Source organism: Linepithema humile, chromosome 3, assembly GCF_040581485.1.
Source record: "Linepithema humile isolate Giens D197 chromosome 3, Lhum_UNIL_v1.0, whole genome shotgun sequence".
NCBI classification, from domain to species: domain Eukaryota; kingdom Metazoa; phylum Arthropoda; class Insecta; order Hymenoptera; family Formicidae; genus Linepithema; species Linepithema humile.
Window position 1 is genome coordinate 3,512,345 of NC_090130.1, and position 14,059 is coordinate 3,526,403.

At 39.0% G+C, this 14,059-nt stretch overlaps 1 protein-coding gene across 3 annotated transcripts in view; it reads left to right on the forward strand.

Annotated features, from left to right (window-relative positions):
- Positions 1–2,776: 2,776 nt before the first annotated feature.
- The window catches only part of LOC105676557 (uncharacterized), a 120,506-nt gene continuing 109,223 nt past the window's right edge, over positions 2,777–14,059 (forward strand). For all 3 annotated transcript variants that reach the window (XM_012374562.2, XM_012374561.2, XM_067351354.1), the window contains exon 1: positions 2,777–3,540. The gene's annotated coding sequence lies outside the window, so the exon portion shown is untranslated. The remainder of the gene's footprint in view (positions 3,541–14,059) is intronic.

Sequence of the window (14,059 nt, forward strand, 5' to 3'; positions counted from 1 at the left end):
ATTAATTAGTTAATCAATTAAATTAAAACATTTTAACAAAATTATATGTTCTGTATGCCGCATATCAATAACGATTTATAATCGTACAGTGCTTTAACGTTATTTTTTTGTACTATGAAACAATAGCTTGTAATTGCGAATGCAAAAACTCCGATATATTGCAGTCCAGTATTCGTTTTATACGGAATTTTTAAAAACTGCGGCTTGATTTCGCGAATTCCAATTCGCGTTTGTAAAATCCGACTTCTGATTTAGGTTAAATCTATGATATAACGCCCGGATTTCAACGTTGTTGGCAATTAAACAGCTAACGTTAACGCAAAATTGCGCAAGTTACATAGTTGCATAATTAAACCATTTATTTGAAATTTAAAAAAACTTTTTCTCTATTTTCCATTTTTTCTTTGTAGTAGAAAAATTCAATTTGCAATTAGTATTTGTAAAACTAACAATTAGTGTGATTGTAACTATAATACGTTTACAAAAGTAGGCTAGTATTCAGTAAGATTGCAATTGCTGTTGGTACAATTGCTAATATTATTATAATTATATAACAAACTGTACAATTCGAATCTAAACTCAATTCAAATTGTTCCCAAAGTGCTTATATGATGTGCGGACCAGTTACATCAGTTACACGTTGGTCTAACTTATAAATTTTCTTTGTTTATATTTTAAAGAGGAATATTAGAACAAAAAACTACGATTAAGTTGCTAAAATGAATCTAAATAAAAAATTGTTAATTAATTAAACAGTGTCAAAAATAAGAAAATAAAATAAACGATGATAACTCTTAATATATATTTTTACTGGCAAAAAATTGTCTTTAAATTGTTTTTCTATGTATAAATTATCATAATGATTTATATAACATTTCTGTTTTGGCAACTGCATTAGTAGTGCATTTATTATAATTATTATTGATTCTATCATATGTATTGATTTGGCAAAATTACAGAGATTGTTTAAACAAAAAGTGTCTCTTCAATCATTTTGGTTATACAATACGAGTTATAAATTAACGCTGAATAATAAATGGTTCAATATTGCGACAGACGTATCAATATTAATAAACGTCTGATAAATATATGATGTTCATCCCTTTATTCACATTGGTATAAAATAAAAAATTGAAATTTGATGTAACCGTAGGAAGATTATCTATACAAGTGCGGAAAAGCTGAAACATGGAAAATTTGATTCCTATGAGGTGGAAAATCGAAAGTGGCGAAAGGATAGGGAAAATGGGACATCCATCATATTTATATAAATACGTAAGTTACGACATGTTCTTTGGAATTTCAATTTCCACCGTGATATATAAAAAAACTCATAAACGTAGATTTATCAACGGGCTATCAAATTGATACTATCAATACGAAGCAATCTCGATAATTCGATACTAATTAGTACACGGATATATATTATCGGATTATTGACACATTGGGATTATGAGATTGAGCATTTAACCACGAATTTGAGGACTCATCATTTCGATTAAAAACAAATTTATAAATCCGCCATTAGAATATATAATTTTGCCCAAAATCATGAATATGCTTTTTTAATTATAACTTTTATAATCAATTTGAAGATAATTGTTTTCTTGACAAATGCATCAAAAGAAGTATCGTTCTACGATTTATGTGACAATAAATCATTGCGGGTTACTTGCGAAACAAAAAGTGTCCCAAAGTGTCACTCCAACTATACACTCATAAATCCCTTAAGTAGCACGTCTTACTTTTTTTTCTTTAACGTGCGGTTTGTTAAACCGCCGTGGTTATTTGCAAAAAATGAAAAAAGACATGAGTTAATAAATGGAAAGTAGATAGAAGGTGTAGGTACTTTTAAGGAAAATATACAAAGATGATAATCTGTGAAATCGCTGTTTGTGGGTTAAGACTTAATAATTATTAAATGCGTTTTTATACAAGGTTTTTAAAATTTTTTTGTGTTTATTTATATTCACGCTGAACAGTTACAAATAAACGATAAATGATCGATATTTGTCATATCTTGATCACAATGTTTAACGATAAATAAAGATTGTGCTGTTTAATAAATTAATGAAAAAGTTATTTGTATAATTTTATTTCAATTGAGTGTAAGAAGTTTAAAAGCGGAAAATAAAATACGTTAGCGGCTTCATATCTTGAATGTTATGGTAAATGTCAAATTTATACTACAAATTGTTTCTGTAACATATTCGGTTCAGAATTGTGGATAACAATTTCAATTTTTTAAATATTTTCACATTTTTATTGCAGCTTAAAATAATTGTAAAAATGTAAAAATTAAAGCATATTTTTATAAAAGAATCGTGTCACATTAATATGATATTTAATTAGAAAATATTTTCTTTATAAAAGCATTCCGTCAAATTAAGATCTATAGAATACGACATTTCATATGTAACGATTCAATATTTTTCTTGCTACAGCCAATCATGATGTATGTCAATAGATATCTAAATATGATTTGTGACGGTAGGAAAATCATGCCTATTTAGGGGATATAGCGACATTTATGACATATCTAGAATATATCTGTGTTACGCATAAATGAAGGCCTAATAAAGATTTATCAGGCGCTCCCCCTTTTTTTGCAAAACAATCGTTATTTGGGACAATCGTTCAGCGAAGATATGTCGATCGATTGCAAGCGAAATACAATTCTTGAAATATAAGCGAGCTGTTCGCCTCGTTCTTAATCTTGCCATAAAACCCCGTATCGAAAGTTAGGGCACCGACGAAGGAGCGAAGCCGCAAAACGCACGTCGATCGCAGGGGTGGAAACGGCGGCGAGCCGCCGACGGTCGTTCGTTTCCGCAGTCGCTCGGTTGGCAGCCTCTTTGTGCTTAGGTAGGGGCAAGATGGCGCTCGGTGAAAGCTAGAGCGCGATTGGTCGATCGGGCTGCGCCGCCAGTCTCCCGAGAGCAGTCGCTTCTACGACCTCGCAGCGGATAGACTCTCGTCGCGTCGTGTCTCTAAACGAAAAGGAGAGAAAAAAAAAGAAACAAAACACGCTCTCTCCTCCGCTCGTCGCGACGGCGAGTGTAATGGCCACTGTGTGGCCCGCGTTATAGGAGGCTTCCAACGCGCACCCTCCTCCCCCTCGTCGTTGTCAATCGCTCCTGCATCGACGCGCGGGTGCGAACGAACGAAAAACCGAGGTATTTAATCGTGCGAATCGCATCATCGCCGTAAGCCGTAGCCGCAATCGCATTCGCAATCGTAATTAGAATCATCGCCGTTGTTTGACCGCGCGGCTTCTATCGAGCATCATCTTTTCTCTCTGAAGTTCGCGGTGAATAGTGCGTGCGGATCACAAGTGCCAACAGCCAGTGTGTACCACTACTTCTATGTGTGCAGCCCATTGTCGAGTGTGCGTTGTCGCGCTGCCGCTGCCGACGCTGGGAACCCTCGGTGGCCACGGACGGTGGATTTATCAGGCGCGGCGTCGTCTCCCCTAGGCGTGCTCCGGATCTCACCATCCTTCGCCGCCCCCGCTGACAACCCATCGACTTGGGCGCATCGGTGAGTGAGTGCAAATCAAATTTGAAGCAGGCACGAGCCGTCGATGCGATCACCCGCGCGTCGATCGCCCTGTGCGTGCTGCGTCCTACTGCGTGCAAACGTAGATATGTGAGTGTGTGTGTGTGTGCGTGCGTGTGTGTGCGTGCGTGTCGTGTATGCGGTACGGATGCATACGACGCGGAAACGAGGGTGGTTTTTTCGGTGAGTTCGACGTTCGTAAATATGTCACTTGCAATAATCGAACTCGACCACTATCTCCAATCTGTATCAAAATACGTTGCACGCACGGTATAATAGTACACATCTAGTCGCGACTGTTTTTTTTTTTTTTTTTTCAACACTGTGTGTGTAAAAGTGGCCGTTATTCGCGATGTATAGCCGCAACGTGAACTCGTCTATCACGAATAATAAACACGAAACGAAAGTTGAATGCCGCGTAAGGTACATTCCTTCCGTATTTACAGCAACCAGAATTGAATTCACCGAATCATATCCTCATGCATGTATGCGCGCGTGTATATGTGAACATGGTACGGTGATCGCTCCTCTCGAGCGAAGAGGCTGTCCGTACGAGAGCCTCGATGTCCGAATATCTCGATAGTCTCTCTCAGGGTCGCCCAGGGCGATCTCTTGATCGGCGCCAACCAGACGTCACTCGCACTCGCGAAATGGTGCATACTGCTCGGTGATTTGTAGTCTATATGCAACGTTATTTTGTGTTAAGCTCGTGATTCGACCTTTGGGCCGTCGCGGATAATCGAGAGCTCCCCCGTGTTGACGTTCGCATGTCAGGAGTGCCGAAAACGGCACGTCGATACGTCGTTTTATAACGATACATGTGGGAATTTTTATGGCAAAAAACTATTCGCGCGAGCAATATGAGTATTGCCAGTATGTTCGATTTATGAGAAAGAATAAATCGAAATTATCAAAAAGCGTAGAGAAAAAAAGATAATTGAAAAGATCACATTCAATAAATTTCCATAACTTTTGCGAATCAAACGATAAATTAATTATCTACGCGAATTTATCGCAAATTAATTAATTATCTATGCAAATAACTATTACATGTGATAATTAATTATTACTGTTATTACTGTTACATTAACATATCATTTTTATTATTATATCAACTGTTCTATTCTATCTTTAATAATTTCAATGATATTTAACGCGAGTATCTTAGGGCTTCGCACAATGGGGTTCGCATATCGCTCAAAAAGAGGTACTGTATCCCTAAAGAAACATCCGTGAAAAAAGGAAACATCGCGCGAAAGCGTATCGAGGCGTGTGCTTCTCGCGCCGAAAAGCGCATATTCATCGTCATTTTTCTTTTCCACATCGGGAAAAATCCATTTATTGTCACGCTGCTGGTCGCGTAATGAGAGTATGCGCGTTGCGCGAAGCACGATCAATTTCGGAAGATCTGCCGCCCCGGTACGTACGTCGCGAAAGATGTCGCACCACCCCTTCCTTCGCGCTGTCGCGGTAGTTTATTATCCTTAAGTGCTGCTCCAGAGTGCCGCTCTTCTTCCTCTCTTTTCCCTTCCATGCCCTCTTTACAAGCCCGTCTTGCATCTCTCTTGTCGGTGCGTACACTCGCTCGTATACACTCGCCGCGCTTTCGCGTGTCCCCGCGCGCGTATTTATTTGCGCGCACGCGTCCGCATGAATGACGAACGGGAACGGTCTCCACGGGGGGAACCAGTTCCGATTTACGCGGTTTATGCGTGATACACTTATTACCGTAAGGCCTGCGTCCCAGACTCGTGCCTCGTCCCATGATCGTGCGGGTCGGACAACGCGTTTGGACGAGTGACGACAAATACGCATGTAGCGGCCGTAACGTGCCATTATTTATGACGTTGTTGTACGCGGTAATGTTACAAGTTTCGGCACATCTCTGTACAGGGTGAGCCGACAGGAAACAGATACTTTGTTATTCTATATTCTATTTTAAACAGGGTCAAACTCTTAAAAATTTAAATATATATTAACATGCGTTAACATCTGTACGATGTAATATTTTTTATTCAGAGTTATTTCTACATTCCACTCGCCAAGTATTTGTAATTCTTCGCGGACCACTGTATACATGATTTCAACAACATCATGAAATCGCGCGAGCATGGTACTATAGGCGTGTTTGCTAATGCGTCGTGTCGATGTAGGTCGCCGTTAACGAGCGTTACGTTTGCGAGATGAGCGAAACGCGAGGTCCCAAAAAAGGAAACGCAACGAAAAAATGCGGTAAAATATGCGAAAACGCGTTATCTCGGAATATCATCACTCCGAGATTTCATACACCCAAAATAGGCGAGATGACACAGAATTTCGAGAAATCGCTAGGAATGACATTAATTCGAAGTTAGAAAGATTCGAAAATGCGTTGCTTCGAAATGTCGTCGTTTTTGAGATTTTATTAGTCAAAATATTCGAGATTATAAGAATTTTTCCATTGGAAACGACAAAGATATTTTAGGCGGTGAAGTTAAATGGAATATTCTGTATACTCTGTTTCACATATAATACATCTCTCGAATTCCGATTATAACTTTCCCGTACATTTTCGGATAACCTCGAATATTCGGGGAACTAATATTTTCTAACAATATTTTCACAATCAATATACATTGCTCCGTATTTATATATTCAAAATGATTATTTTCGAATTTTAGCATTTTTCACTACATCGCGCTCTCGTTACCGAAACATTGTTTTCCAATTAATGATTCACTCGGTGATGGCAGCTTTTCTTATTTTAAACAATTTTTTATCTAGAAACGTATCTATACGATTTTGTATATCTCATATCGGTAAATATGTGTAGCTGAAGGATAGAATTATCGTGAAGTGAAAAACACTAATTGGCAATAACGATAACGCGACCACTTTGGCGTTAAACATGGTTTGAAACATTAAATTTTGATAATTTCGGAGCAAACTTTAAAAGCAAATTGATCGTAACAATAGATGTAAATCTTTGATCGCGCATTAATAACATAAATGATACACATTAAATGTTCCGGAGCACGTTCAATAAAAAGGCATAATATTTGCACGATGCAATAATCGAGCTTTTATTGACAATCGTGGCGGATTCGTGCGTGTCCTCGTTATGTGTGCGTAAGTAACTGAAAATGGAAACGTGGTTCAAATTGTCGAAACTGCCTGTAGTTTCATCGGCTTTTCGACGTGCCAATAATTTGCAGCGAAGTGACTAATTAACACACAGAACCAATATATGAACGTTTGCTATTCGGTGTGTAAACCTGCCTCGATGTACTTGTTTCGACGGCATAGAGACATTTTAAAAATTCATAATCATGATGTTGTTCGTGGGTTTAACTGTCGCATTCGTATTCACATTATTCGCTATGTATAGTAGTTTCACTATTGTTGAACTATTCATAGTTTTCGAATAGTAAACAGTTGGAAAAATTGCAGGATATATCAATAAATAACAAAATGCTAAATTTTATTTTATTTTAACGGAGCTATTTTAATAAACCTTTAGTTTGAGAACGATATTGTCCATCTCGATGTTATTTTTTAATGTTACGCTATATTCACTACTGTGGCAACATCGTTTAACGGGTCGTTTATCTGAGTATTGTTTAATCGAACGTTCGTTTGTTTGAACAGTGTCGTTTAGCAAAAAGGACCAATATGCGGTGCATATATCGGTTTGCTTATTCATATTTTTCTCCCTCTATCAAATACCATTTTTCATCCTGCAACGTGCACTATTAATAAAGCATTTAAAAAAATACTATACGTATAATAAATGATTTTTTCTCTTCGTTAAATCATATAATGCACTATTTTTCATTATTCATAAAGATCAATTATTTAATTATTGCGTTTCTCGGATAAATTTGTTTACGTTGTTGAGTGTGTGTCACAGTTGGAAAAATAAATTGAGAATAGGCTAGAATCAAAGAAAGAGAGAAAAAAATTTTCCATTTTGCTGAATGCAATAAAAAGTGTTTCGTACAAGCTATAGGACTAAATTACGCACAGCGAACGCGAAATACAATTTCGTATGACAAATTGGCGATTGTATCGAGGAAATATTTGTTTCTTGACAAGTATCGACGTAACCGAATTATACCGCGCACTCCGCAAAGCCTTTTGAGAATACTCTGAAATTGAAATTAAAGCCGTCGGACGCAAGGGCGTGTTCTTCTTGCGCTCGATCGATTTTGTTTTGCCCGAAAATACACGCCCGACGGACGAGGACAAGAGTCGTCGAGCGAGTCGTCTTCTTTCCGTATTCCAGAGTGACGCGGGTAGTATCGCGAAATAATGCATCACGCAGGTAACAGGTGTTCCCGCATTTTCTGTTCGTTTTGCGAAGAAAAACACGTGCTTCGCTTAACCAGCACCCCACACACGACGGACACACGCGGTGGCGCGCACACACTTTTACAGGCACAATATAGCCGTTCTTGTCGCTGTACCGCCGGTATTTTGCCTATAAACAATTTTCTTAATACAGCTAACAGTACCATCATGCCGCTGAGATGAGGTATAATTCATTGCCGGGTCTCGGGGGAGAAAAACAGGCTCGCGCAGAATAAATGCTCTTTAAACGCAATTGCACCACCGCGGTGTCTGCGCGCAATCGCATTAATTTCTATGAAGTCGCCAGCTCGCTGGAATAGGAAGTGTACGATTATTTTACGCGCCAGATTGCCTTTCTTACCACCGTCCGCCCACTGCAAATCTCAGACCCTTTGAAATTAAAACGAACGTGAAATTTAGATAAGGCAAAAATTATCAGAGGATTTAAACAAGTTGCAAAACGTTACGCTCTATTTAATTTCGAGAGAACCTGGATAAAAATTGAATTGGAGCGTATGCAGAGTACGTCGTCCAGTATCGAACAGTTAAAAAAATTTCAGCAAATATATGCGTTCAATGACGCAATTAACGGTAACGTTTTGCGACTCTTCATGTCGATCTGTATCCTGTCAGCCTCGAAATCTCGATAAATTCGATTTCGGTCAGCGGAAATAACGCGCGCACGCATTCGCGGTCGATACAACGCCGATAATTCCGAATACAATAATTCATTTTTACGACCCTGTGCTGCACCGCGTTCGCGCTCGCTACGAACCGGGTCGGGCGTTATTCCTCCTGCCGATTTTTCTATCTCGAGATTCGTATCTCGCGGAATATCATAATTCGAGAAATAATGTGCGCATAGCGCGCGGCAGTTGACTTTGCCAGTAAACTCACTGACAACCGAGTGGCAAATATTGCACGCATACCAAAAAGCAATTAATGAACTTTCTGATACAATTCATCTAATTTATTCCAAGCACGAACGCAGTTGTTATTCCTCTTTTTAACTATCGGTCAACAAATTTTCGAAAATATTTGGCAGATAATAAATCTAATTATAACTGAAATACTATATTAATTAAAATTCAAAACAATGGGGAAAAGTCAATATTTTGTATAATAATATTTATTTAAAAAATGCTGCATAGAATCTATCATTGCGCGACAACAAGAGTTTTAGAAATTGTATTTTGACATACAAATGCCGTTTATACTTTAACAGTTTATTTTTAAGAATTTATGCATCCTAATTTTAAATGATTTTTAATCAATGAAAAGTGGAGATATAGTTTGCAAATTGGTTAGTTAAAATTTATGAAATTGTGACGCCTATGAGAGAATGGCGCAATCGTCGCAATTATTATGCGTAATTACATGGCACGATAAATGAGCTCGTTCATCAGCCCTGATTATTTGGTGAAAAAGATAGATATAATTGTGACGTTACTGATTGCTCATTAATGCTTCAACAAATGTTAGAGACGTCAATCTACTTGCGTCAATAATTATACAGGCCGCTTTTGTTAAACATTGAGATCAAATGCAACGGTAATATCAAATGAAAGAATTTCTTCTACTCCAAGTGCCATGTTCGCGAGATATTTACGCAGGATAAATTAGCATTGCTGAAAATGGTAGAAAATACTGTATAATATTAACATAAAATTTACGTTTAATTAACGCGCGTTATTGTATCGTCATTTTAGTAATTTAAGAGTAATTTCACAATTACCAAAGGATAGAACTATTGTTTTAAAAAGATTTTGCGTTTTATTGCAGATATTAAATAAAAAAAGTTTTGATTATTATTAATTGAGGATGTTGAGCGGAAAATTGATGCTGTTAATCAAAAATCTATTGGAAATTTAACAGAAAAGGTATAGATAAAAGATGATTCGCTAGATTTAGGACACACTGTATACGTTACTTTATTCTCACAATAAGATAATGGATGTTAATAGACAGTAAAATTAGGGTTAACACCACTCTACTAAGGTATCGTGAATATCGAAGAGAGAGCCTATCACGCTGCGAGTAGTTAATCATTCCTGGCAGGCAAATCGTTTCTCAAGTAGGCGCGAGCAAACTAATATTTCGAGAGCAAATTGACTATGAAAACAACAATTAATTAATGACCACTGATGCGAACGTCGTTGCGATTTTGAGATTTTATGCAAATATATAGTTAATAAATTGTAGGTCTTTAAGACTTAATAGAACTTAATAGACTTTTTATTGAACAAAAAAATATCAATGAAAACATCAGTCTAGGAATTGGTAATAGCAATTTGAAATTTTTGTTACGTTAATTTATGAATTAACGCCTATAATATTTTAGTTCCTTAGGTGTTTGTGCAACTACATTTGCTAGAATGTAGTCAATAATTACGCGGGTCTCCGAGACTACGTTTATGCTTACAATGTTTACAATCTTTATTGTTTCTCATTACTTCTTTTAACGAGTTCTATTAATCTCCCGAGTTTGCACCTGCAGTTTATTTAGATCGTGTATAATATTATGCATCCAGGCAGACTGCCTCGCGGAGAATGAGAATGCGCGAAAGCGGCAGCGGGCAAGGAAGAAAGAACGGTTCCTCTGTCCGGCGATTCGTTACTTGTGCACGTAGGAGCGGGCCGCCGTGCGTAAAGCGGCGTAACGTTTAACTCCTTGAAACCTGACGATGTTTAATGAGACGTCAAGAATTTGATGCGAGTTTCGAAGGCAGTCGCATAAGCGCACGGCGGTCTTATAAAGACGGCCTTTATATTTGAGGCCCTCGGAAATTCAGTGAGCATGTGGCAACGTCGAGATCCCTCTTTCTCTCGCGCTCCCCTTCGATTCCTCGGTTGCATCTTTCTTCACCAACACTAGGCGCGCGCACGCACACGTACACGGCCACTCACACGGCCATACGTAACCACCCATCGTTCCCGTAGCGCAGTTTCCTCTTCTTCTTCTACCTTTACCACGCTACCACCTTGCACCCCATCCACCCGACGTGCTCTTTTATTTTATTATTCGACCCGACCTCGGCGAGTTAGGCTGTTGCCTCAGCGTATATACCGAGAGACCTCTCCCCCTCCTTCCCCTTCGCCGCCTTTCTCTCATCTCCTCCGCGATCGCCGCTCGCTTCTCGGCTAACGGAGAAACTGGAATCTCGGCGTCGAATACGAGGGTCTTCTGCCGCTGCTGTGCTCGCTGGGCTCTTTACCTCTCCTCTCTTGCAATCGCCACTTTCTTCTTCTCCAAGCTCGTTTACAATTAGTTTGTCTCGGTTTCGGTACGCCTCGTCGTCGAGAGGATCCGCCTCGCGGTGTCGTTTTGTCATTCTCCTTGCTGTCGCGACAACCACCGCGACGTGTCTCCGTCTCCGAGATCGCGCATATTAAAGTTATGCGCGGAGGCCCGGAAGAAATGGGATTCGCGTGTGGAGTTCAAGTCGAGTTTTCGCGATTCGTTTTTGACGATTATCGCGGAGGAAACACCGAACGGTAAATCGGGCAAATCGCGTTTCTATGAAAATCATAATTCGTTAAGCGATAAATGACGATAAGAAGCTTTAAAGCAAACTAAAATCACGACTGAATCAGAAATCCCACTTTGGGGAAAAAAAAAAAGAATGGAAGCTGTCTTAAGTCGAATTTGCACAATTTATTCTTGATGATCATTCCGGGCGAAACGTGAAAAGTGAATCGTGGTGTGCTTTCTTGCTGAGCTGTCCCTTATTAAACGATGAATGGAAGAGTAATCTCATTTATAGGAAGCTTAACGCATATTAAATTTATACGCGACTGGTCGGAAATCCCGGAAGAAGTGAGAATCGCGTATGCAGCATAAACCAAGTTCACGCAATTTCCTCTCGATGATTATCTCAAACGAAGCAACCAACGGTGTATAGTGTCCCCATAAAAATCGTCATTCGTTAAACGATGAGAGGATAATCGTTTGTAAGAAGCTTTCACGCATATTAGGATCATGCACGGCTAGTCGGGAATCCTAAGAGAAATGAGTATCACGTGTACAGCTGAAAACAAATTTACACGGTTCACTTTTGATCAGCGCCCCTATATATATATCATCGAAAAATGGATTAGATAAACAACGCATTCGGGAAACGCTTATTCGTCGAGCGCGGAAAGACGTAAAGCCGTTATCTGCATTCAATTTGGCTGATCGAGTATGAGATCGCTGTAACAGCGCCAAAAATTTGGTAAATTATTCGACGGCTTGGCGCCGTTAAAGCGTCTCGTACATTTGCTGTAATATGTGAAATGAATCAACGAAAATGAATCATGAAGGTGAATCATATAAAATGTTATCCGCGTTGGTTTAATCGTCTGACGCATAATGCAATTTTCAGTGTACAAAAGTTATACGCAATAATTATTAATTAATTTGTATCTATGCGTTATAATTATTATATATGAGTAATTAAACTTTATACAAAATGCAACGACAAACGTTGGTAATTAAATGAAATAAAATTTCTATAAATCAATATCTTTAGAACTGTATCTCAAGTAAAATTGTCAAATAAAACTAGCGGAACTAGATATATCTTTGGTAAGTTAGCTGGGAAATTATATTTTTCGATATTTTAGCGCTATAATTAAAGAGTTTTTAAATTGACGAAATCGTGTATGTATTCTTTATCGAATTTTTTTTCAGAAGTTCTCTCTACCGCGCACTGGAATGCATTGTGGGTGGTTCACCGTCAATGTTACCGAAAACAAAAACTCGTTCGTCCAATGCGTTCGTTCGAGACGATTCGGGATGGTCACCAGGAGTTGAACCGTGTAAATTCGGCTTTATCCGCGGCGGGATTTTTCATAACGCGATATCCTTTCTCTTGTCTTCTTCCGTCTCGCGCTTCTTCGACCGCGCCCTTCGAGCTACAGCGAGCTCGAGAACCATCCGTGCAGATCTTGTGCAAGGTGCATCGCGCGTAGAGACAGGCTTGATCCAATTGAACCGTTGCGAACCACCGTGGAGAGCTATCCAGAAATGGGTAGAATCGACGTGACGGCTGAGCTCTTTCTCTTTCTCTCTCTCTCTCTCTCTTTCACTCTCTCCTCTCTCTCTCTCTCTCTCACTCTCTTTCTTTCATTCTTCCTCTTCTGCCAGCTTTATCTCTTTCGATGCGAAAAAATAGCGAATACTAGCTTTACATAATAACGCGGAAGTGGCGTTGGACCGAGACGGAGTACTCGTCTCGTTATCTACTGTTGCTTCTTCTCGTTTCGGCGATTCTAACTTGCCAGTTTTAGAAGTGACTCACGTTACGCCGATTAAAAGAAATCGACGATGTCGCTACGATTGCTAGCGCGTTTCTTATAAGGTAGCGAAGTCGTTATATCTTTGCAGTAATCGTCCTCGATAAGGATCGGATTTTGCTCCCAAGTAGACTGCATATTTTTATGCGTGTCATTTATGGAACTTGTACTATCAAATGAAGAGTTTAATAATTATACGTAATAATTTTACGAAGTGGAAAATTACAAAGTGGACTTTTTCGCAAGAGGCTAAATTTCATTTTCCGACATCGTATTTTCAAGTATAAGAGTTTGTTATTACTTAATCTGAATTGATCACGAATGTGTTCTGTATTTTTCTTTTTACAAGTCGCAATTAAAACACGTAATTTTGTTATCGCTGCTAAGAATTCATCGTCAATATGTCACTCTTGCAATTTGCCATTTGACAATCGGCGGTCACTGACCTCACGCGACCTGTCCGGAATTAAAGATATAAAACGTACGCGCACATAAGACGTATCGTTATGTGTCCAGCTACTGGGCTTGATCCAATTTCCCGAGTTGTAGCGTTCGATCAGCACAAAAAGCGCTCGTTCGGCAGTTTCGACGCACGCATGAGTAACCGACGATTTGACACGATCATAAACCTGCGTCGTGTCTCTTCGTGAGTGTTTAAGGCCGTGAAAGTGGCTCGTACAAAGAACGGACAGACGGATCTTTTACTATTATTAATCCTTAACCCCTCAGCTGTACGAACGCGCAGCATATGTGAGATCCAACTAGTTAGGGATCGAGAACTTCGCAGTAATGGCGAGTAAAATTTTAAGGAACGCTCAATTAAGCGTTTCTTCTCGCTGCTAATTTACGACATCGTTATTTTATGCTGATTTATATAGAGGTAATGAATCTGGGC